The 24460-nt window shown below is 40.0% G+C and overlaps 1 protein-coding gene across 4 annotated transcripts in view; it reads left to right on the plus strand.

The window, feature by feature from the left end:
* The first annotated feature begins 3172 nt into the window (after nt 1-3172).
* FBXO34 (F-box protein 34) overlaps nt 3173-24460 on the plus strand; it is an 81435-nt gene continuing 60147 nt past the window's right edge. The window contains exon 1 of one of the 4 annotated variants that reach the window (XM_030929788.1): nt 3173-3407. The gene's annotated coding sequence lies outside the window, so the exon portion shown is untranslated. Of the gene's footprint in view, nt 3408-3601; nt 3838-21651; nt 21675-24460 lie in introns of those variants that run through there. The other 3 variants (XR_004057194.1, XM_030929789.1, XM_030929790.1) reach the window with 3 other exon arrangements.

The raw sequence follows: 24460 nt of genomic DNA on the forward strand, positions 1-24460 counted from the left end.
CTGCTATTATACAAATGGAGAAACAGAATCAAGGGAAGGTCTTGCCTAACATGGGTACTCTCTCTCCTAGTTCTTTCTCCTAGACTGGAGCTATTCAAAGTGTGGTCCACTGGCCAATCTGAGACAAGAACCGAAATTGAGAATAAGATTTTAGAAACTTTACTAGCAACTTGACGGAATAATTTTATGTCTGTGGACTTTAATAATCAATAATTAATAGGCTAGGCATGGTGGCTCACTCTTGTAATCCTAGCTACTTGGGAGGTTGAGAAAGGAGGATTGCTTGAGGTTGTGAGTTTGAGACCACCCTGGGCAACACAGTGAGATCCCATCTCAAGAAAAAGATGAAAAAATATAATAATTAATAGTTTGGGCTTTCATTATGTTTTTTAAAATTAATTTCATTTTTATAGTGGTTTATTCAGTTTTATGACATTTTACAAAACAATCAGTTCACAGTGTACTAAATATTTAGAAACAAAGCAAAATGACAACAAAACTAATCTAACTACAAATTGTTTGAGAAGCTCTGCTCTAGAACACATGAACTCTGATGGAACTTTTGCCAATGATGTGCTATTCATATGGAAACCACTGTCATTTCAGTTCAATGATATTTGCATTGTGCTTTGTAGTTTCAATGTCTTTGACCCATTTGAAACTCCCAATAACAATATAGTGACATGGTCAGGGCTCTGGAATCTTTGCTAAATTTGACTCTATACCCTGGGCCAAACAGCTTAATGCTTTAAGCCCCACTCTCCTCTTTTGAAATAACAATAGTCCTTACCTCACAGAGCTGTTTTTCTGATTAAATGAAACAAAGTATGCAAAGTACTTAGAACAATGTCTGGATAATACATCATAAATGTAATAACATCATAAATGTAATGTTGGATACTAACACACTGCAGTAAAGACATATATATATGCATATATATATGTGCATTATATATATATTTTGAGACAGGGTCTCTTTCTGTTGCCCAGGCTGGAGTGCAGTGGTGTGATCTCCGTTAACTGTAGCCTCAAGCCCCTGGGCCTGGCCAATACCATTATAAAACAGACATCATACTCATCTACCATCATGAGAAAAGTGTACATCACTAATATGGTTGTAATTATTCATTAAACATTTAAGCAATGTTAAGTGCAATACTCTTTAGTGAATACTAGGATATAATCTTTCCCCTAGCAATTTAGAATCCAGCAGGGGCTATTAAATACACATATGGAAGATGTGTGTGGAGTAATATAAGGGCCATAAAGGAAGAGAAAAAATTAAAGGAATCAACTTTTTGATTCCTCTAATCAACAGGAATCAAGTTTGTTTGTTTTTTAGATGGAGTTTCACCCTTGTCGCCCAGGTGGGAGTGCAGTGGTGTGGTCTTAGCTCACTGCAACCTCCACCTCCCAGGTTCAAGCAATTCTGCCTCAGCCTCCCAAGTAGCTGGGACTACAGGTGTGCACTACGACACTGGGCTAATTTTTGTATTTTTAGTACAGATAGGGTTTCACCATGTTGGCAAGGCTGGTCTTGATCTTCTGATCTCAAGTGTCTCAGCCTCCCAAGTAGCTGGGACTACAGGCGTGCACTACCACACTGGGCTAACTTTTGTATTTTTAGTAGAGATAGGGTTTCACCATGTTGGCAAGGCTGGTCTTGATCTCCTCACCTCAAGTGATCTGCCTGCCTTGGCCTCCCAAAGTGCTGGGATTACAGGCGTGAGCCACCACGCCCAGACGGAATCAAGAGGTTTTAAGAAGGACAATGTTTAAGATGAATCTGAAAGGATAGATTGAAGTTTTACAATTTCGAGCTAACTATGACATAAAGAAGCTTCAAATGATCATGATATATTGAGCTAATATTGATCATATATTAAATTAGACATACAGTTTGATGCCAAGGTATACCATATAACACCCCTCTTTAATTTTTTTTTTTTTCTTTTTGAGATGTGAGCCACCGCGCCTGGCCTTCCCTTCTCCAATTTTTATTAAAAATATGTGTATAGATAAAGGTCTAGATGGAGATATTAAGTGGTTATTTCTTGGTGATGAGATTATAGGAAATATTTATATTTATTTTGTTTTTATATTTTAATATTTAAGATTTTACACATATATTTTACAAGAGTAGTTTTATAATTGGACAAAAGCACTTTTGCTAAGGACTGGCTAAAATCAAAGTTGCTGGTTTAAGTGTAACTTGGTACAACTTTTAAAAAATAATTTGGCAGTTTGTATTAGTAACTGTGAAAGTGTTGATAGTCTTTTTCACCTAGTAATTTCACTTTTGGGTGTCTTTAAAAATCTACATTCACGAAGATGTTCTACGATTTCTTTATAATGGCAAAAAGTGAAGGAAACAATTTATGTCCAAAACTAGAGAATTAATGCAGTAAATTTTATGTCCACTTAATGTATTTTTATGCAGCTGTTAAACTGGTTATGAAGCTTATGTAGAAATATGAGAAATGCTTATAAAAGTGAAAAGAGGATGCAACATCGCATACAACTACTATTACACAGTGTAGTAAAATATATGTGATGGGGCAAAAGGTCTAAAAGAAAATACATTGTCCTCATGTTTTTCAATGTGGTTAATATTACTTTCACAATGAAAACAATAATAAGTTTAAAGGTTGGGGATCAAAAGTTCCTCACTGGCCCTCTGATTTGAATGTAAAGTATTAAAAATTTATGTCCATCATTAACCAGTCCTTAAGCTTCTACAGACTTTAACAGTTTGGTGTCAACCTCAACGTTTATCTACTTTCTAACAGGTAACCCTGCCATGATTTGCCTGGGAAAGAGAGTCAGAAGGCACCCTTCCAATTTCGTCGTTTCACAAATTGAAACTTGAACCCCAGCCTTCCAAGCTAGCAGCAGAACCAAGATGGGGATCCAGGTCTACTAGGTTATCTAATAGTATCTGAGACCATTTATAGCTTCAAGTCTACCCATGAATATTCATAAACTTGACATGTCTGCTGACTGAACCCTGGCATCACTACCTTTCTGGCTGGCCTGGGGGGTTTGATTCCCCACAGTAGTGCTCAAACTTCTATTTTCTACCACTTGGGGGCCGCAGACGCGTCATCCATGTCTCCCTTTTCACTTCCCCCTTCCCGCCCCCAGTGTCCGGCAGGGGGCGCCGTGACACCCTGGTTCCGTGGCCCCTCCCCCGGCCAACCGTCGATTGGGCCGGCGCGTGACGTCACTCCGTTTTAGCCAAACAAATGGGTTTCGGGGCGAGCGTTGGGCGCCGCCGCGCCGTGCTGGGTGCTCGGTCCGCCTCAGCGGTGGGGAGCGAGCCAGGCCTCCCGCCGCCGCTGCCGCCGCCACCACTGCATCGGGCTGGTGCAGCCCCGGTCCAGGCCGTGGCCGGGGCAGGAGCGCAGGTGGGTCCGGGCCGCGGTGGGGCGTGGCGCAAAGGCCGCGCGGCTGGGGTCCGGCGGCGGCCACCGTGGCCGCTCCCCGCCCCCTCCCGCCGCCTGCCTGCGCTCCCGGGGCGCCGGGCGGGCGGGGGCGGGGGCGCCGCCCGCGGGTCCGGGACAGGGACCCAGCTGCCTGCGCCTCCTCCGGGGCGGCCCTCCCCGCGCGCACGGCCCGGGCGCTGAGCGTCCCTGCGGGCCACGGAGGGTCGGGCGGGTAGGGAGCGGGGTCCCGGGTCCCGGCTGAAGCCGAGGAGATCACAGATAGGCCGTGAGCGGGCACCGGACCTGCGCTCCCACCTACGGGACCCCAGGCGGTGAGGAAGTCAGCCTTTGGACTTGGGTCGCCTCGCCCCTGTCGCGCTCGGCCACTCTGTCCTTCCCTGCCCCAGCGCAGGTGAGCTGGCGCTTGTCCTTAACCTTCCTCGGCGACGAGGCGGGACGGAGGCTCGGTCGCCTCCCCAGCCTCTGGGCTGGCGCAAGCCGACTGCGGTTCGTCCCCAGTCCGCGATGAAGTCATAGAGCTGTGGGTCCGCGTGTCTGTGACGTCAGTAGATGGGTCCTGGGATGTCACCGCAGGCCCGGGCGGGGACCTGGGCTGGCGGAAGGGCCGGGGGGACCCGCAGGGGAGAAAAAGGAAGTTGTCTTCCAAGAACGCCTGGAATCGCAGTGAATTTGAATCGAAAGTTGTTCGATATCAGCATTTTGCAATTTTAATGTAATAGTTGTCAATTTCTTTAACTTCCTGTCCAGCAAGCGTTGCGAGTACAGCTCAGTATAAGACATTTGATTTAGAAAAATTTAAGTAAAGGTAGCAGGTTTTTTGGAGGATGTAATGTAAAAAGCCTTTTAGGAAGCTAAATTCATAGTTTGATGGTTTGCGATCAGAATTACTGAAAGAAAGAGAACCACTTCTAGTGTTGATAAATCAGTTTGCTTTACTTTTTTTTTTTTTTTTAAATTGGACATCTATCTGCTTGTTAGCATTTTTTGTTAGAAAATGGCTAGGAGGAGGGAGAGTGGATCTTACATGAATTTTTTTTTCTGTTGTAAAGGGAGGGAGGAGTTTGAATTAATCCAACATTTGTCTTAAATAATAATTACCTGAGGAATTAATTTATCCAGGTTGTCCCTATCCCACCCTGTGCTACCATGGTTTAGAAGTCAGCAACAAACCTTTTTCTTGCTTTCTTACTAAGACCCGGCTATAACTTAATATAATAACATATTCCAGGACCGCTTGTCTGGATAGGTAACTAAAATGTTGTCTGTAGTGCTTTTAAATATGAAATTACAGAATTAAAAAAAAATGATTTGTCAGTGAATACTGTTTTTCTTCCAAAGCTTTCAAAAGAGATCTAAACTGGAAGAGAAGCTAGTCACTTGTCATAGTGACCCTCTTCAGGTATTCCAGCATATCAGTACTTTTCATTTCCTCCTCTTTGTAGAATAATGTAAATGGAATCTAGTTCAAAAGGTAGATGGCTTAAAATTGAAGCATAGTTACAATTGGTGTCTTTAGCAGGAAGCTTGAGTAGAAGTCCTTAATCCTTCCTCACTGACCTTGACTTGTAATGGTAGGGTTTTTTTTTTTTTCTCTCTCTCTCTCTCAATACTTCCTGCTCCCCATTTGTCTTTTAAAGGTGATTGATAAGATATTGTCTCTCTGGGTTTTACATCAACATGCAGATGGAAGTTATGCCCATTTTCAGGCAGGAAATAAAAGCAAAAATTTACCCCTGTTAGGTACTATTGGATTTGACTGGAAGTTCACAAAACAAGGCTTTTCTGTACATCTTATTTTGATCCTCACCACAACCTTGGGAATTTGACAGCATTGTGTGCACTACTGAAAGTTGTTCTGTTTTTTTCTTCCTTCTTTTAAGAAATTAGGAATTTTATACTGACAGTGTTGAGTGAAGTCTCTAAAGATACAATTCTGTATACAAATTATTTTTTGTATGTACAAATTTTGTATACAAAATTTTGTATAAAAGATACAAATTTGAGCCTTTGGATCACCAGAGACTTGAGAGGCACCTGAATTAATATGAAACTGCTGATATTGAGAGTGTTAGTCAACCTTCTCTTTAAGATGAGAGAATCTTGGTAAGATACTATGTAATGCAATTGAAGGGAGTCCAGAATGGATACTTGTATGTGTCTTTCCCAAGTGGTAGCCATTCTGGGGCCGGCTACATGGCTCTGTGTAAGTTAGGTGTACTCGTTTTTTTGTTTGTTTTTTTTGAAACGGAGTCTCGCTCTGTCGCCCAGGCTGGAGTGCAGTGGCGCTATCTCGGCTCACTGCAACCTCTGCCTCCCGGGTTCAGGCAATTCTCCTGGCTCAGCCTCCCGAGTAGCTGTGACTACAGGCGCGTGCCACCATTTCCAGCTAATTTTTGTATTTAGTTTTACTGTGTTGGCCAGACTGGTTGTGAACTCCTGACCTCGTGATCCGCCCACCTCAGCCCCCCAAAGTGCTGGGATTACAGGTGTGAGCCACTGTTCCTGGCCAGGTATACTAGTATTAATGGGAAAGGATGAAAGTCAAACTAAATCAGAGTTGAAAGACCTACAGCTGATAAGGAGACACCTGCTCTTTGGCAGTGCTTTTTTCCCCTCTATTTTGCTTAGCAATTGTGAAGTTTTTCTTTTTCCTCATGGAAAATGAGTTAATAGGTGAAGAATACATGTCATAGGGCATACTGATGTGACTGAGGAACCATGACAGATATTTAAAAAGTCAGCTTGTGAGTGTTGTTGTGCAGTTATCTAACAAGCCATAACTCGTGTGAAACATTTTTACAGTCTGTTTCTATTTTTGGCAGGATATTTTTCACCCATGCTTTCCAGTTTTGGGTCTGGGAAGCAGCTTTTACTTCATGTAAATGGTTTTATGGAAATTAATTTTGAGATTGGTTTATTATTTTAAGTCATTCACTTATGTAATTTGAAGGCACTAAATTAAACAGTCATTTGTTACGTGGCATCTTTCTGATGGATAAAAGCAAATGTTAAGAATGAGAATACTGTATTACAGAAATTCCTCAGGATATGTTTATTGGATCAATTATTAACATTTAGGATTTAAAGTTTTATAAAATTTTTACTTTATTTTTTTAAACTTAATTTATGTTCAGCTAGCTTAATTTGACAGTTTTTATATTCTAGTAAATTTTAATCTTGTTTTAATATTTGTTTGGGAGAGAACATACTTATCTTTAGAGACATCATTTAGTGTTATCTTCCAAAATTTGCAGCTGTTCAGAACCAGATACTTGAGGGAAGCTACTATGGTATGATGAATGCCTTCCTTGTTAGGTCATGTGTGACAAAGGCAAAATTCAGCAAGTGCATAATCTGCAGTCCTTTGGAAGCAACAAAAACAAAAAAGAGCAGATTAACTTGAAATGCATTTAGGTCATCTGGAAATTGAATTCCTGTCAGTTCTTATCTTTGCATAATTTATCTTCTCCCCTTTAGTTAATGCTTATGGTATTTTGAAGCTGATGACATACTGTATTTTCCAGGAGAGCATTAATACAGTGTAGTTGTTTCTTAGTGTTTGTTAAAAGAACTTATCAACCTTTCATTCCAACCTCCATCTTCTAGTTAATGCTCCACAGAAGAGGCTCTTATTAGTCCCTTTAAAAATATTCAGTTTCAGAAACCTAACATGTACATTTCCTACCCTCCGTATAGTATAGTTGTAAATATGAAACTAAGTGCTATGTAAGTGTGGTTATTGCATTTTTAGGTATGGATTTCATTCATCCAGCAAACATTTTTTTGAGGATTTCTGTGCCACATACTCAGGATCTGTGACACAGGGATGAAATGTCCTTCCTGCAAGGACCCTTAAAACAAATTAACATTGCCTTGCTTTGGTGGGTCTTGGGTGTGAGAGGCTAGAGTTGGGTCAAGAGGATAAACTATTGGCCGGGCGCGGTGGCTGACGCCTGTAATCCTAGCACTTTGGGAGGCTGAGGCGGGCGGATCACGAGGTCAGGAGATCGAGAGCATCCTGGCTAGCATGGTGAAACTCCATCTCTACTGAAAAAAAAAAATACAAAAAATTAGTCGGGCGCGGTGGCGGGTGCCTGTAGTCCTAGCTACTTGGGAGGCTGAGGCAGGAGAATGGTGTGAACCCGGGAGCTGGAGCTTGCAGTGAGCTGAGATCGCGCCACTGCATTCCAGCCTGGGTGACTGAGCGAGACTCTGTCTCAGGAAAAAAAAAAAAAAAAAAGAGGATAAACTATTTATGTTATGCTAGATTGGCCAGAGGTGTTAGTTAAAGGTCAATTTAAGGAGGTATTAGAAACTCAGTTAAAAAAAATAGGGAATAGCTTATTATAGCCCAAGACAAAGGGTCTAGATACCACAGATTGAGATTATGCTAGAATGAATGGAACTTACTGAGTTTGGGCTTCCTTAGAGGCAAGAACAAGTGCTCAAGGCCAGAACTAGTCTGTATAGGCAATCTAAAATTAGAAGCAGAGAAAAGAGGGACAACCCGAATACCTGTTCTCCTTTCGCATATACCTTCTTTTCTTTTGAAGTCAATCCTTTTCTTTAATTGATGAACTTGGGAAATACACAAGCCTCTCACAGCCTTCATTTCCAGTGTTTGTTTTCTTTCTGGAGGATTTTATAGTGAAACATTTCATTCATTACAGAAAAGTGGAAAGAACTGTTTGTACATTGCATACCTAAATACCCACCATCCCTATATCGTTAGTCATATTTTGCTATATTTGCTTTATTGCCTATTTATCGGTCTATCCATTCATCAATCCTTTTGTTTTTGTTGTATTTCAAAGTATACTTTACACCTAGACATTTCCCGATGCCTATTATTAAATTTGTTTACTTGTTTTTAGACAAAACTTGTATATAGTGAAATGTACAAATCTTATGTATACCATTCTGTTAGTTTGAACAAGTTCATACATCTGTGTAACCCTTATATCCCTGTCAAAATATAGAACATTCCATCACCACAAAAAGTTCCTTCCTGCACCTTGTAGGTTAATTTCATTAGCTGTTTAATCTCCTGCAGTCTTATTTCTACTAGTTTCTTCTGAAACTGCTTGTTCAAATGATCTGCTTTGTTAGAAGTACATTAGGGTAGCATTGTGCTTGGTGTCCAGAGTATAAAGAAATGAAGAACATAGCTCTTGCTGTCTCTGTGATTCAATTTTTTGTTTTGTTTTGTTTTTCTAAGACAGTCTCGCTTTGTTGCCCAGGCTGAAGTACAGTGGTGCAGTCGTAGCTCACTGTAACATTGAGCTCCTGAGCTCAAGCCATCCTCCTTCCTCAGCCTCTTGAGTAGTTGGGTCTACAGGTGTGTGCCACCAAGCCCGGCTGCTTTTTTTTAAAAGAGACTAGATGTTGCCCAGTCTGGAGTGCAGTGGCTGTTCAGAGGCCTGATTATAGTGTACTGCAGCCTTGAACTTTTGGGCTCAAGCGATCCTCAGCCTTCTGAGTAACTGGCGTGTACCATGGGCTTAGTTTGGGTTTTAATTAGGTATCTGAAGAGAGGTAAGTAAATGTTACATGAATTCAGAGGAGGAAAGTTTCTTAGGAGTGGGTCTTGCTAAGGTCTGAGTGTTGGTGTCCCTCCAAAATTTAAATGTTGGAACTTAATCTCCAGTGTGATAGTGTTAAGAGCTGGGGCCTTTAGGAGGTGATTAAGTCATGAGTGGGATTAATACCCTTGTAAAAGAGGCTTGAGGAGCTCTTTGTCCCTTCCATCCTGTAAGGTGTCATCTCTGAGTAACAAGGCCTCACCAGACACTGAATCTGCCAGTGCACTCATCTTGGACTTCTCAGTCTCCAGAACTGTCAGCAATAAATTTCTGTTGCATAGAAGTTACACAACGTAAGGTATTTTATAGCAGCCTGACTGAACAAGGACAGGCCTTTATTTAAGGATCCAGAGAAGAATTTTTTATTTTTATTTTTTTAAAGACTGACTAGAAGCTTTTGTATAAAGGAACAGTAGCAGGCAAGGTGGTTGGGACCAGGCTTTGGAAGGAGTTTGAGTATTATTTTGTACCCAGTGATAGTTTTTGAGGAAGGAAGTAATGTTTTTCACAGACCTTTCTGTTAAATCTTTATCCTGTTTGTCATCTTTGGTACTTAGTTGTATAGAAGACTTCGTGTTTTGAGTTCTCTCTTCTCTTAGTTCTTTGCTTATCTCTAATTTCTCAGCTTTCCTGACAATTCTTTCTCTTCCAGATCCAGACTATCTAACGCTGTGTTCTTGAACCTTTATTCCTTCTTATAATCCAGCCCTTACCTTTTGGGTAATTATAACTTCTCAGTTATAATTCTATCCAAGTCATGCCTACATTTTTATTCATAAACTGTTAACTCTTGTTGGATTTCTGACTACTAAGAAGATGCTTCTTTTGTATATCCCTTTTTACTTTGACTTATTCAGGACCATGTAGCAAGAGCATTTGCTTTAAGTAGTTGTAGCAAACAGGATTTATTGAGAGAAAGAGATTGTAAACTTTGAGCGGGCTGAATGAACAGATTAGTCTGAACTTCTAGAAACAAACGCCTGAATGACACTGCAGAACTTGCCTGCCAAGGAGGCTACTGCCTCCACACCACCGAGAACCATGTTGTTGAATCAGAAAGCTGCCATCACAACTTTAACTTCCTTGGGTAGGACTGTACTTTCTGTTCTCTGTGTCTTATGCAGGTATGTCTGCTTGCCCATACTTAGGTCATATGTGAAACCTTAGCATTGCCTATATATAAAATAGGAAGTGCATGTGAGAGCTTGATTGGAGTATTGAGTCTGCAGTACATTCAGTTTGTGAGGAACTGAACTCATTTTCCCCAGATTCCCTCATTGTGACAAAGTTAAGCCTTTTCTAAGTTTTCTTTTTCAGTCCAAAGGCATGGGTATTGTTCTGGTTTTTGGAGGTAGAAACTATTGAAAACTGTATCATTTAGATTTTTTAATGCTGATATAACAGAAAACCAACTCAAATTCACTGGCTCACAATATTAAAAATTCCAAAGGTGAAGCTTGATTCGGTTACACTTATGTGATCAGACTTCATCTTTCTCTTCCTTTATTTAATGAGCTCAGCTTCCGTGGTTTTGGTCCCTTTGTGTTCACATGTTTGTTGCAGCTCAAGCGCTACATCCTCATGCTGTCAAGTCCAGAGGAAAATATATAGAACTACTGTACAAAGAAAACTAGTTACATTAAAATATAGTTATGAAAGTATTTTAAAAAATTGTTGGTAATATCTGTTTCTTTTTTTGAGACAGGTTCTTGATCTGTTGCCTAAGCTGGAGTACAGTGGTGCTAACACGGCTCACTGCAGCCTCAACCTTGTAGGCTCAAGTAATCTTCTCAGCCTTCTAAGTAGCTGGGACCACAGGTGGACACCACAACACCCAGCTAACTTTTAAGTTTTTTGTAGAGATGAGGTCTCACCATGTTGCCCAGGCTGGTCTCGAGTTCTTGGGCTCAAGCCATCCTCCTGCCTTGGCCTCCCAAAATGCCAGGATTATAGGCATGAGCCACCATGCTCACCCTGTTTCTTTATAAAAAGATTCAGTGAAGGCCAGGCGTGGTGGCTCACGCCTGTAATCCCAGCACTTTAGGAGGCCGAGGCGGGTGGATCATGAGGTCAGGAGACCAGCATGGCCAAGGTGGTGAAACCTCGTCTACTAAAAATACAAAAATTAGCTGGGCATGGTGGTGGGCGCCTGTAATCCCAGCTACTTGGGAGGCTGAGGCAGAGAATTGCTTGAACCCGGGAGATGGAGGTTGCAGTGAGCCGAGGTCGTGCCACTGCACTCCAGCCTGGGTGACCGTCAAAAAATATATATATGTGTGTGTGTATATGTTAAAAAATATATGTATATTTATATATACATATATACATATATATAAAATATGTATATATTTAGTGGGGTCTAATAATTTCCAAGTGGTGATGAGTATTATCACTATTTGGAGGTATCTGCAACAAAAGATCATGTGATAGGAAAATAAATATCTGTGATTTCTACTGGTGACAAAATGAACAGATATTGCTAATATAATACTATTGTGTTGTGTTGGCTGAATTCACAGTAAAAGGAAATGCTAAATTTCAGTTGGAGGTTAAAGATGTAATTTGTTTTTCTCATCTGAGTTTAAAGACACCCTTAATTCTATATATAAACCCTTGGAGTGTCTGTGAGCCTCAGCTTAAGAACCACTGCTAGAAGAGAGTTTCTCTTTCTGGAAGCTCAAGAAATGTATTCTTGTGTCTCATTGACTTTGGGTTATGTTGTCATTTCTGAATCAATGATTAAAGCAAGAGAAATAGGATTTGCTAATTAGTTTAGCGAGCCTGGGCCTACCTCTGGAGCTGGGGGTCATTCTCTCCTAAGCAGCATCATGGGAGAGGAAGTGGATTTCCAAGGGAAAATCAAGAAGCAGTGGATGGCAGGATCTGGAAGAATGCTAAGTGCCCCTCCCCTTCAAAAAAAAAATAAAGAGCCAGTAGATACTGAGTAGCAAATAGCATTATGTCCATCCTCTCCCTTTATTTCCATGGTCAACCGGTCATTAAGTTTTAGTGAAACTTTCATTTGCATTTGCCTTTTTTTGTTTAGTCTCTTTGATAATATCTTAAACCTCCAGTGTGGTAGTGTGTGAATTAGTACATTGGATTGTGGAAAGAAAAATATTGAAACTTCTGTTTATTCTTCTCATCCTATGTGCATTTTATATGCATGTAAAATATATTAGTACATGATATATATACATGTACTACTGTATATATATCATATACAGTGGTACGTAGATATATACACACATGCACAGTGGTACATGTGTATATATCATGTGTATATATATCATGTACAGTGGTACATGTATATATATCACATTTCATATTTGTGGGTACATGTTAAAAATGTTTTAAAAAATGGAGATGGGAGAATCAGAAAAGTTGAGATAACTATGTAGAGCAGTGCTGTTGAGTAGAAATAGCCCTCTGTGGGTTTAGCATCCATGTATCCAACCAACCTCAGATTGAAAATATTTGAGGAAAAGAAATTACATCTGTATTGAACATGTACAGATATTTTTTCTTGTCGTGGCAGTACAGCGTAATTCTTTACATAGCATTTGCATTGTATTAGGTATTTTAAGTAATCTAGAGTTTATTTAAAGTATGCGGTAGAATGTGCATAGGTTATATGCAAATACTGCACTATTTTATATCAGGAACTTGAGCATCCACGGATTTTGGTGTCCATGGGAGGTCCTGGAACCAATCCCCCATGGATACTGAGGGTTGACTATAATATGAACCTTGTATGTATGTAATTTAACATTTTCTAGTTAGCCACATTAAAAAAGAAACAGTTGAAAAATATTTTAAAAATATGTTAACACAATATATCCAAAACATGATTTCACATTGTAATCAATATAAAAATTACTGAAATAATTTAGTCTTTTTTTTCATATAACATCTTTGAAATCTGGTGTGCATTTTACACTGAAAGCATATCCCTCTGGGCATGATAGCCCATGCCTGTAGTCCTAGCTGCTTGGGAGGCTGAGGCAGGAGAATCTCTTGAACACAGGAGTTTGAGGTTATGGTGAGCAATGATCGTGCCACTGAACTGCAGCCTGGATGACAGAGCGAGACCCATCTCCTTAAAAAAAAAAAAAAAAAAAAACACATCTCAGTTCAGACTACTAATATTTCAGGTGCCAAAGGCAACATGTGGTTTGTGGCTGCTGTATTGGATAACACAGGTCTAGACCAATGATCATTGTGAATTTAGATTTCTGTAATTGTGTCTGTGATGGTTTTTTATAGTTCCATATTTGCCCCCTTCAGTCTTATACACAGTTGTCAGGTTAGTTGAACAAAAATTCCAGTGGGATGATGATATTACTCTCCAAACGAAAACGTGCCTAGGTTTAGACGTCATAAGATGGTCCCACCCTTCCTCTCCATTTTCTGGGACTCCCTGCCATAAACCTGGTATTGAGGCAGTTTCCTCAGCCTTGCTTTCTCCTTTCATTTCTCCAAATATAACATCTGTTTTGGGAAGTCTGTTCCCATAAAACCTTGTTGGACTCACCAATCCCTCTGTAACATCCTTACCATTTCCCACATTCCTGTGGTGTGTGTATTGAGTACTTAGCCACTCAGCACGTTGGCATTTCATTGTATACTGTTGCTTGTTGCTCTTTGTTTCACACGTAATGAGCCTTATCTCCCCTAATAAATTCTAAGCTTCATATATTATCCCTGAATTATAGGCACATATCGAAGACTTGGCTTTTCCTTATCTTTAGAAAGGACATAGCTGGGCTATGTAAATTTGTAGCTTTATGTTTTTTTGAAATTAATTGTTTACTCCAAAAAGTTTCATTTTTAAATTTAGCTTTTTTTAATTTTAATTTTAATTTTATTTTATTTATTTTATTTTAGTTTAGTTTAGTGTTTTGAAACAGAGTCTTATTCTGTTGCAGGCCAGAGTGCAGTGGTGCAATCTCGGCTCACTGCAATCTCCGCCTCCTGGGTTCAAGAGATTCCACTGCCTCAGCCTCCCAAGTAGCTGGGACTACAGGCCACACCATGCCCGGCTAATTTTTTGTATTTTAGTAGAGAGAGGGTTTCTCCATGTTGGCCAGGATGTTCTTGATCTCCTGACCTCATGATCTGCCCACCTCGGCCTCCCAAAGTGCTGGGATTACAGGCGTGAGCCACTGCACCCGGCCAAATTTAGCTTTTTGACTGCGTACTTTCAACAGTTTCACAATGATTTTCTGCTTCTTGATAAGGAAGGCACCCTTAATCCTGTCATGGACTCATTTAGCACACATCGGACCACGATAGGCCCTGCTGACATGTTTTTTTCCTTGTAGACAACCTTATAAGAACTTTAAATCTCAGAGCACAAACGCTTCGAAGTCTGGCTGGGCACATGCCACATGCCGATTTTGTGTCTTTCTCAACCTTCTTGGTGGGTAGACAGTTCTATTGCCAGGGCCTTGGGTCGCCCTATTTCTGTTGAAGGCTGTATTGTAGGAAAGCTGATGATTGTATGTCATACACTGACATGTCTCTAGACAATGAGTGACTCTAGACAATGTCCCCGGAAAAAAAAAGCAGTTGCTGTGTTTTGTACTCTGCTTGTTTACTTAGACGCTTTTTAGCAGATTCATTTGTAGGAGTTGGTGTTCATTTGCTTTATGACAATTAAAAAGATTTTGTTTATAGAATAGTATATTTGAAACTGTAGAATCATTCTTGGAACTACAGAATAGGGAATTATTGATTAGCTGGAGTTTCTGAAGATGAAATTTGAGTTTCATAAGGTAGTCTCAGAGGACACTTTTTCTTTATTGTCCAGAAACCAGGAGAGGCAAACTTGTTTCCAAAGTAGGGCAAGAGGTTTTATTTCAAGTTCAGTCATCAGGATTATTCTCTGGAGGTTTTCAGTACTTTTTACAAACTCCAGTCACTTTAACCCTAGGGAATAGGTTTCTCTTGTTCAGACTGTCTTCTTTCTTGGATGAAGAGCTCTACCATCATCACTATATTTTAGCTCATTTCTGGAACAAAGGACTATCGAAATATTTCCTGAATATAAGTCCAGAGAGGGCCTTAGAGCTTTATGCTTTAAGGAATCGTCTTTCATTTAACATTTTCTTTGCTGTATTTTACTTAACATAGGCTATGTGATTAGATTGATAAAAAGCTAAAAAAATACACCAACATTTTTAACTTGCGGAATTTCACAGCCGATTTATTATAGTATATTTTATATGCCAGGTATTAAGTGCATTAGTTAATTTCTGTCACTTTTTCTTTTAGCATAATTTTACAGATATATTATTTATATTCTTTGGCAAATAGCAGTCTTTAAGAATTTATTTATTTATTTATTTATTTATTTATTTATTTATTTATTTATTTTGAGACAGAGTCTTGCTCTGTCGCCCAGGCTGGAGTGCAGTGGTGCGATCTTGGCTCATTGCAACCTCCACCCGCTGGGTTCAAGCGATTCTCCTGCCTCGGTCTCCTGAGTAGCTGGGATTACAGGCGCCTGCCACCACCCCTGACTAATGTATTTTTAGTAGAGATGTGGTTTCACCATGTTGGTCAGGCTGGTCTCGAACTCCTAACCTCGTGATCTGCCTGCCTTGGCCTCCCAAAGTGCTGGGATTACAGGTGCGTGAGGCACTGCGCCCGGCCAAGAATTTATTCTTTTTATTTAATACTTTGTGTTTTTCCCCCTTTAGGTAAATATAATAAAATTGGTTATTAAAGTCCAAAAAAATTAACTTTACTGGAGAGTTCACATTTTTGTTTTATTAGCTGGTAGGAAGTTACAACTTTTCCTAAAATTAAAATGTAACTTTACATTCTAAGTGTGTGTGGTTTTTTTTTTTTTAGAGATAGGGTCTCATTCTTTTGCCCAGACTGGAGTGCAGTGGCACAATCATAGCTTACTGCAGCCTCAGACTCCTGGGCCCAAGCAGTCCTCTTGCCTTAGCCTCTCGAATAGCTAGGACTTACAAGTGTGCACCACCATGCCTAGTGCTAATTGCATATATTTTTAAGACTGTAGGGTATACAGTTTTTTTACACTTAAAAATTACAGTATATGGGTTGGGCGTGGTGGCTCACGCTTGCAATCCCAGCATTTTGGGAGGTCGACATGGGGAGATCACCTGAGGTCAGGAGTTTGAGACCAGCCTGACCAACATGGTGAAACCCCGTCTCTACTAAAAATACAAAATTAGCCGGGTGTGGTGGTGCATGGCTGTAATCCCAGCTACTCGGGATGCTGAGGCAGGAGAATTTCTTGAACTTGGGGTGGAGGTTGCAGTGAGCCGAGATTGTGCCATTGCACTCCAGCCTGGGCAAGAAGAGTGAAACTCCATCTCCAAAAAAAAAAAAAAAAAACAAACAAATGATTTATTTTCTTCTCTTTTTATTTGAGTCAGGGACCTAGCCTCTGGATTTCGAGTGTTTGTGGTTACCTAAAATGTTGTTTATGTTACTTTTTTTTTTTTTTTGAGACAGGTTCTCTGTCACCCAGGCTAGAGTGTAGTGGTGCGTTCTCAGCTCAATGCGCCTCAACCACCCAGGCTCAAGCAATCTTTCTACCTCATCCTCCTGAGTAGCTGGGACTACAGGCATGTGCCACCACATCCGGCTAATTTTTGTATCTTTTGTAGAGACAGGGTTTCATGCCATTGCCCAGGCTGGTCTTGAACTCCTGGGCTCAAGTGATCCTCCCGCCTCAGCCTCCCAAAGTGCTGAGATTACAGGCTTGAGCACCATATCTGGCCTCACCTCAGTTCTTATGGCAGTTGTCTTGTTTTATTTTGTGAATCTTTACCATGTTTATCTTGCTTTTAATTGTCCTGTTTTAAAATGCAGAGAACATTCTTTCTGGCCAAATGAGGTTAAAAAAAAAAATTGCAAAGATGAGGAGTTGTAAAGCTTCTTTTAAGAATTGTTCCGGCTGGGTGCAGTGGCTCATGCCTGTAATCCCAGCACTTTGGGAGGTCAAGGTGGGCAGATCACGTGAGTTTGGGAGTTTGAGACCAGCCTGACCAACATGGAGAAACCCCGACTCTACTAAAAATACAAAATTAGCCAGGCGTGGTGGCGCCTGCCTGGAATCCCAGCTACTTGGGCTGATTCAGGAGAATTGCTTGAACCCAGGAGGCAGAGGTTGCGGTGAGCTGAGATTGCCATTGCACGCCAGCCTGGGCAACAAGAGCGAAACTCCATCTCAAAAGAAAAAAAAAAAAAGAATTGTTCATTCTCCCAGGAGTTGAGGAACAGCAGGTTACCTAAGGAGGGGTGAAGGGAGGTCTCCAGGTCAGAAATGGAGCAGGTCAAAACTCCCATGCTCATCAGTAGTGTGATTGTGCCTGTGAATAACCACTGCTGTCCAGCATTGGCAACATAGTGAGACCCTATCTCTTAAAAAAAAAAACAACATTCCGTTATGAACATTTCATGGGATTTCCTCCATCCCCTTTTAAGGGACATAACAAGAAGGAGAACATGCCTCTTTAAAAGATAACAGTTTTAGCAATTAAAATCTTCCTGCCAGTTCATTTGTTGGTCTACTTAAACATTCCAGTTTTATTTCATTAAAGGTCTTTTCAGGTGTTTCAGGTTTTCCTTTAAGCGAACACTTGTTGAAGTGAACATTTGTTCATGTTTCTCATGTTTAATGGCTATGATTTAAATACATGTTGGTGTTACCGAAGTCATAATCCAGTGAGAATTCCTGTTAAAAGTGTTAAGATTTTGGACTCTTGCATAAGTTCAGTCTTGCATAAGTCAGATGTTCAGTCAAAATTGGTTAGAATTGAATTTGAGTAACTCCCGTGCTTGTATTTATGCTGCTTATTTAGTATTCATGGATAATGCTGTATGAAAATTTGATTAGGTCAATTTTTTCCCTTCCAAATTGATAACTTAGAAGAGAAAATTAATCTTTACCTCTTTCCCTTCCCAATTTGTAAAAAATGAGTGTAATTTCCCATCTTTCTACTTTTAAAGGATGTTAGACTTCTTGGTTTGTTAAAGTAACAGTGATATTCTTGAAGATTCAACGTGAATTCAATTTAGTGTTCTTGGCAGATACAAACTTAGTTTTTTTCCCCTTTAGAAGAAAACCATATCAAGCCTTCATTAATGAACCTCGGTGTAATTTTTGGCTTTCTTCAAGACATTTGTCGTTTGCATTGTATGGCTGTGGTGTAGATATCTTGAAATAATGCTTACTTTTATTTCCTTGTGCATTGTATTTGTTTTTAAACTCCTGTTCAGTTTACTTACCAAATATTAATAGTGTGCCTACTTTTTGAGTCTTCTACATTTGAATATTCCTTTAGTCTATGTTGCTGAAATTCTGCTTTATAGAATAATACACATAACTGTATTGGAAAGTGTAGTCTTTGCCCTCAGGAGCATTTACTCTGATAGGGTTAATGATTGTAAGCCCCTCACGAAATTTCCACACTAGTTACTAAGGATTTTTAAAGGAGAAGTGATTTTGTTTGTTCCAACCCTGTTCAAAACAATGTGATGTTTGTACTACAGGTTGAATATCTCTTATCTTACATGCTTGGGACCAGAAGTAGTTTGGATTTTGGATTTTTTTTGGAATTTGGAATATTCGCATATACACAATGAGGTATCTTGGAGATAGGACCCATGTTGAAACAATTCATTTATGTTTCATTTACTTTTTTTTTTTGAGACAGTGTCTCGCTCTGTCGCCCATGCTGAAGTGCAGTGGCTTAATCTTGGCTCACTGCAACCTCTACCTCCAGGGTTCAAGCGATTCTCATGCCTCAGCCTCCCAAGTAGCTGAGATTACAGGTGTGCCATCATACCTGGCTAGTTTTTGTATTTTAGTAGAGATGGGGCTTCACCATGTTGGCCAGGCTGGTCTCGAACTCCTGACCTCAGGTGATCCACCTCTTTCCCAAAGTCCTGGGATTACAGGCATGAGCCACTGTACCCAGCATCATTTACATCTTATACACATAGCCTGAAGGTAGTTTTATACAACATTTTAAATAATTTTGTTCAGGAAACAAAGTTTGTGTACACTGAACTGTTAGCGAAGGTGTCACAATCTTAGTCACTTATGTGCATAGTCTGTAGTTATTTGGCATCACCATCACACTCAACTGAATTTATATGCTACTGATAAGCAGTCATTTTCTTTTACTTATTCACACGTAAGTATAAGAAAAAAGTAAAAAATAACAGTAAAGAGTATGACATACCATTAATATAGTGGAATAATAATGTGTTCAGGGTAACTAAGCACAATAGCATCACCAGAATATCTGTAGCTGCTGTTAAGCAACAGCATGAGCAAATAAGGTTAGGCTTTCAGTCTCTACCTCTGATGTTATTTTTTGATTAAAAGGTTTCTGGACATTTTTCATTTGTTTGTTTGTTTTATTAAGGCCGGAAGAAACATCAGAATCAATCGAGGGACCAGGAAATGGGGCCTCTAGGGAAGACAAGGCATTCTGCTAGATGGCTTTTAAAAATATTTCCTCCGTAGTCCCTTGTCTCATTAACAACAGTTTTTGTCTTACCAGTCTCTCTTTGATTTTATAAATCAGCATGATTTGTTTTGTTATGAATGCATGCTGCTCTAGTTCTCTAATAAGCCCATCATGCTTTTGCATCATGTCGGCAATAAGCACTTTTTTTGCTGTGTTAACATTGTCATCTTCATTGTTGTGTGCCTGTGTTTTGACTGTGACCTGTCACATGAGGTTGGGTGTGGAATTTTCCACTTGTGGCATCATGTTGGAGCTCAAAAAGTTTTGGATTTTGAACCAGTTTGGATTTCAGATTTTTGGATTAGGGATTCTCAATCTGTACTGTCAGCCAGGAGATATAAACGATGTATCCTTTGTGGGTTTAAATATAATTTATTGCTTAAGAAGTTACTTGTAATTGGTGTGGATCAATAATTTTTGCTTCATGACCTCTACCTTATGATGTGGTTAGTCATCTTTTGGCATTGGTGTGAGAAACAAGGTTTTCCAAAAGGAAAATCAAATTTTTTTTGTGGAAATGTCTAAAGTAAAGGAATTTTTAAAATTTTGTGTGTTTAAATTATAATCATTACATAGAAATAAGTACAAAAAAATGGAATATAAAATTACATACACTGATCATAGCTGGGAAAAAAATAGTCCAAGACTTGGGCTACTGCAAAATTAAATGGTTTAATTAAGAGTAGTTAGATTTTGAATAACTCTAGTTGTGTTGTTTATGCCACGAAAAAGGCAAAAGTTTATATTCACATATTTTAAAATAGTGTTGAAAAGAAAACCATGTATGGCCTGTTTGATACATGTCTCAGAAATCATTTTATTTCAATCTGATTCATAGACTTTCAAATGATCCTACTTGTAACTGTTGAGAAACTGTACTCCTCTAGCAAGAAAGAACCTTTTGTAATGATTTCTTCAGTTAATCAGAGAAAAGGCTTGTTGGACGATTTGATTTAGCTGGCTACTTTGTTTTACCCTAAGAGCAAATGATGAGAAATTAAAAAAATATATAGGGCTGGGCATGGTGGCTCACGCCCGTAATCCCAGCACTTTGGGAGGCTGAGGCGGGCGCATCACTTGAGGTCAGGAGTTTGAGACCAGCTTGGCCAACGTGGTAGAACCCCATCTCTACCAAAAATACAAAAATTAGCCAGGCATGGTGGCGCATGCATGTAATCCCAGCTACTCGAGAGGCTGAGGCAGGAGAATCGCTTGAACCTGGGAGGTGAAGGTTGCAGTGAACTGAGATCAAGCCACTGCACTCCAGCCTGGGCGACAGAGCGAGACTCTGTCTCAAAAAACAAAACAGAAAAAGGATATATAATATATATTTCAAGCAGCAAAATGACCCCAAAGCTTCTCTTTTTGGTTAAAATGTTTTCTTGCCCTTTTCTCTCAAAAGATTTAGAGTTCTTGCCCTCTGTTTTTCTCCCCCTTTCCAACATTTTTAAATTTTGTTATTTTTGTATCTAGTAGTTCTTGGGTAATTAGTTTAGTGTGGAAGTATTTCAAAACCAAAATCTAATACAGACCTTCAAATCGTTGAAATCTGCATATATCAAAATTTCAAAAAAGTTTAAACTGTATATTTTAGTAGGATGAAAGAACATTTACTTTTTGAATAATATGTTCCCGTGATTCAAACACAAAAGGTGCAAAAAATGACAAGTTTTCTTCCTTCCCCTGTCTCTTGGGCACACTTTACCCCTCTCTGGAAGCAACCAATGTTACCAGTTTCTTATCTGTTCTTCCAGTATACGATTCTTTCTTTCGACGTATGTACTTATGTATGTATATATGACAGAAAGAAAGAGGTCTCACTCTGTGCCCCAGGCTAGAGTGCAGTGGCATGATCACAGCTCAGTGTAGCCACAACATCCTGGGCTCAAGATATCCTCCCACCTCAGCCTCCCAAGTAGTTAGGAATACAGGCATGCACCACTATGTCCAACCAATTTTTTTTTTTTTTTTTTTTTTTTTTAGTAGAGACAGAATCTCACTTTGTTGCCCAGATTGGTCTCGAACTCCTGGACTCAAGGATTATTCTGACTTGGACTCCCAAAGTGCTGGGATTACAGGAGTGAGTCCCCAAGCCCAGCCACTGTCTACCTTTTTAAAAGAAACAAGTATGGTAGCATACTCTATATACTCTTAGCTTGGTTTTTTTCACCTAACAGTAGTTTTAAAATTATTTACGTGTTGGTATATGAAGAATGTATTTGTGATAGAAAACTTAACAGCGACTCAAACAACAACAAAGTATTTTTCTCTTAAAAGTTCAGATAGGTGATTTAGGGCTCATCTGGCACTCATGGTGTGCTGTTTTTCTCTTACTCTCCTTTTTTTTTTTTTTTTTTTTTTTTTTTTTGAGACAGAGTCTAGCTCTGTCGCCCAGGCTGGAGTGCAGTGGCCGGATCTCAGCTCACTGCAAGCTCCGCCTCCCGGGTTTATGCCATTCTCCTGCCTCAGCCTCCCGAGTAGCTGGGACCACAGGTGCCCGCCACCTCGCCCGGCTAGTTTTTTGTATTTTTTTTTAGTAGAGACGGGGTTTCACCGTGTTATCCAGGATGGTCTCGATCTCCTGACCTCGTGATCCGGCCGTCTCGGCCCTCCAAAGTGCTGGGATTACAGGCTTGAGCCACCGCGCCTGGCCTACTCTCCTTTTTTAAAATTGAGGCATAATTTGGCCAGACACGGTGGCTTACGCCTGTAATCCCAGCACTTTGGGAGGCGGAGGCGGGCAGATCACCTGAGGTCAGGAGTTTGAGACCAGCCTGGCCAACATAGTGAAACCCCGTCTCTACTAAAAAATACAAAATTAACTGGGCGTGGTAGCAGGCACCTTAATCCCAGCTACTTGGGAGGCAGAGGCAGGAGAATCGTTTGAACCCGGGAGGCGGAGGTTGCAGTGAGCCGAGATTGAGCCATTGCACTGAAGCCTGGGGGACAAGAGTGAGACTTCTTTCAGAAAAAAAAAAAAAAGAAAAAAAATATAAAATAAATAAAATAAATGGAGGCATAATGGATACAGTAACATGCACAGATACTAAGTGCATGGTTCAGTGAGGTCATCACCCCCTACCATCACTTTTCTGATTGGCCCTTTTCTATACTAATACTGCTCTGTATATGCTGCCTGTGTCCTCAGTGACTTAGCAAGATCTCCAGCTATTGCAGCCCATTCTGAGCAGCAGGATGCATGAAAGGGCAGAGGTTCTGTGTTACCCTTTTAAAGGAAGGTTTGTAGAAGCCGTCACTTCGTAGCAGTTTGAATTATATTTCATTAGTTAGAATGTAGTGTCATAGCCACATCGGAACGCAAAGGAGTTTGAGAAATGCAGTCTTTATTATCTTTTTTTCCCATTATAAACAATGCTGTAGTGAATAACCTTGTTCAGATTTATTTTTATTTATTTATTTATTTTGAGACAGAATCTCTGTTGCCCAGGCTGGATTGCAGTGGCACTATCTCAGCTCACTGCAGCCTCCGCCTCCCGAGTTTGTGATTCTCCTGCCTCCACCTCCTGAGTAGCTGGGATTACAGGTACCTGCCACCATGCCCGGCTAGTTTTTTTTGTATTTTTAGTAGAGACAGGAAGTTTCACCATGTTGGCCATGCTGGTCTTGAACTCCTGACCTTAAGTGATCCTGCCTTGGCCTCCCAAAGTGCTATGAGTATAGGCATGAGCCACCATACCTGGCCTCAGATGGTGTTTTGTGGGATAAATTTTTAGAAGGGGAACTACTGTATCAAAGAGTATTTGCAATTGGACAATACACTTATTTTCTCATATCCTTGCTGACACAGTTTTTGTATTTGCTAATTTCACAGGTAAAAAAGTGACAGAGGGTAGCTCTAATTTGCCTGATAGGACATGTAGGTAGAGAAAATACTTCTACCCTTACATACTGATGATACCTAGAAAGCATGGATTGCACAGCTAGTAATGCTAGTTGGGTGAAGCATATGCAGCATGTTTTCATTTTATGTAGGCCAATTGTAACAGAAGACCGATGGTTAAAGGTAGATGAGAAACCCTTCTACTCATAAACATGTCACAGTAAACTGACAGGAAAACGGGAATAATGTATTTTTTAGGAGTTTTTTAATTAAAAAGTAAATTAGGGCTGGGCATAGTGGCTCATACCTCCTCACTTCAGGAGGTGAAGTGGAGAGGATTGCCTGAGGCCAAGAATTGGAGATCAGCCTGGACAACATAGCAAGAACCCATCTCTAATAAAAACCCCAACAAATTAGGTGTAGTGACATGCACTTGTAATCCCAGTGCTTTGGGAGGCCAAGGCAGGAGAATTGCTTGGGCCCAGAAGTTTGAGACCACCCTAGGCAACATAGGGAGACCCCATCTTTAGAAAAAATATTAGCTGGCATAGTGGCGTGTACCTGTATTCCCAGCTGTATGGGGGTGGCTGAGATGGGAGGAACGCTTGAGCCCAGGAGTTCAAGGTTACAGTATGCTGTCATTGCACCACTGCTCTCCAGCCTCTGTGACAAAATAATACCTCATTTCTTTAAGAAAGAAAAAAAAATCAATTCATGTATAAGGTTAATTTAGCATTAATTTTCTTTGGTCCTGTTTTCTATCACATACATTTCTTAACATTCAGAAACATATTTTTAACTGATCTTAAAGTACCCTTTAACCTAATGGGGGAAAAAAAGTAATATATATTTTTTGGTTCTTTTCATATAATATTTTTTGTTGTGTTTTCTTTTTATTCTCTGATTGCTAAATGGGTTCAGATACATTACATAATATGTATTCTGCTTAAACTGTAGTTCTTTAAACTAGAATGTTAGGTGTCCTTAATTATATTTTCAACTCTATGAGCTTTTGGTTGGGACTTAAGGAAAAACTTCATAGTAATTTTCTATGCCACTGGGTAGTATTAT

The sequence above is a fragment of the Rhinopithecus roxellana genome, chromosome 5 (assembly GCF_007565055.1).
Source record: "Rhinopithecus roxellana isolate Shanxi Qingling chromosome 5, ASM756505v1, whole genome shotgun sequence".
Taxonomy (NCBI): Eukaryota; Metazoa; Chordata; class Mammalia; order Primates; family Cercopithecidae; genus Rhinopithecus; species Rhinopithecus roxellana.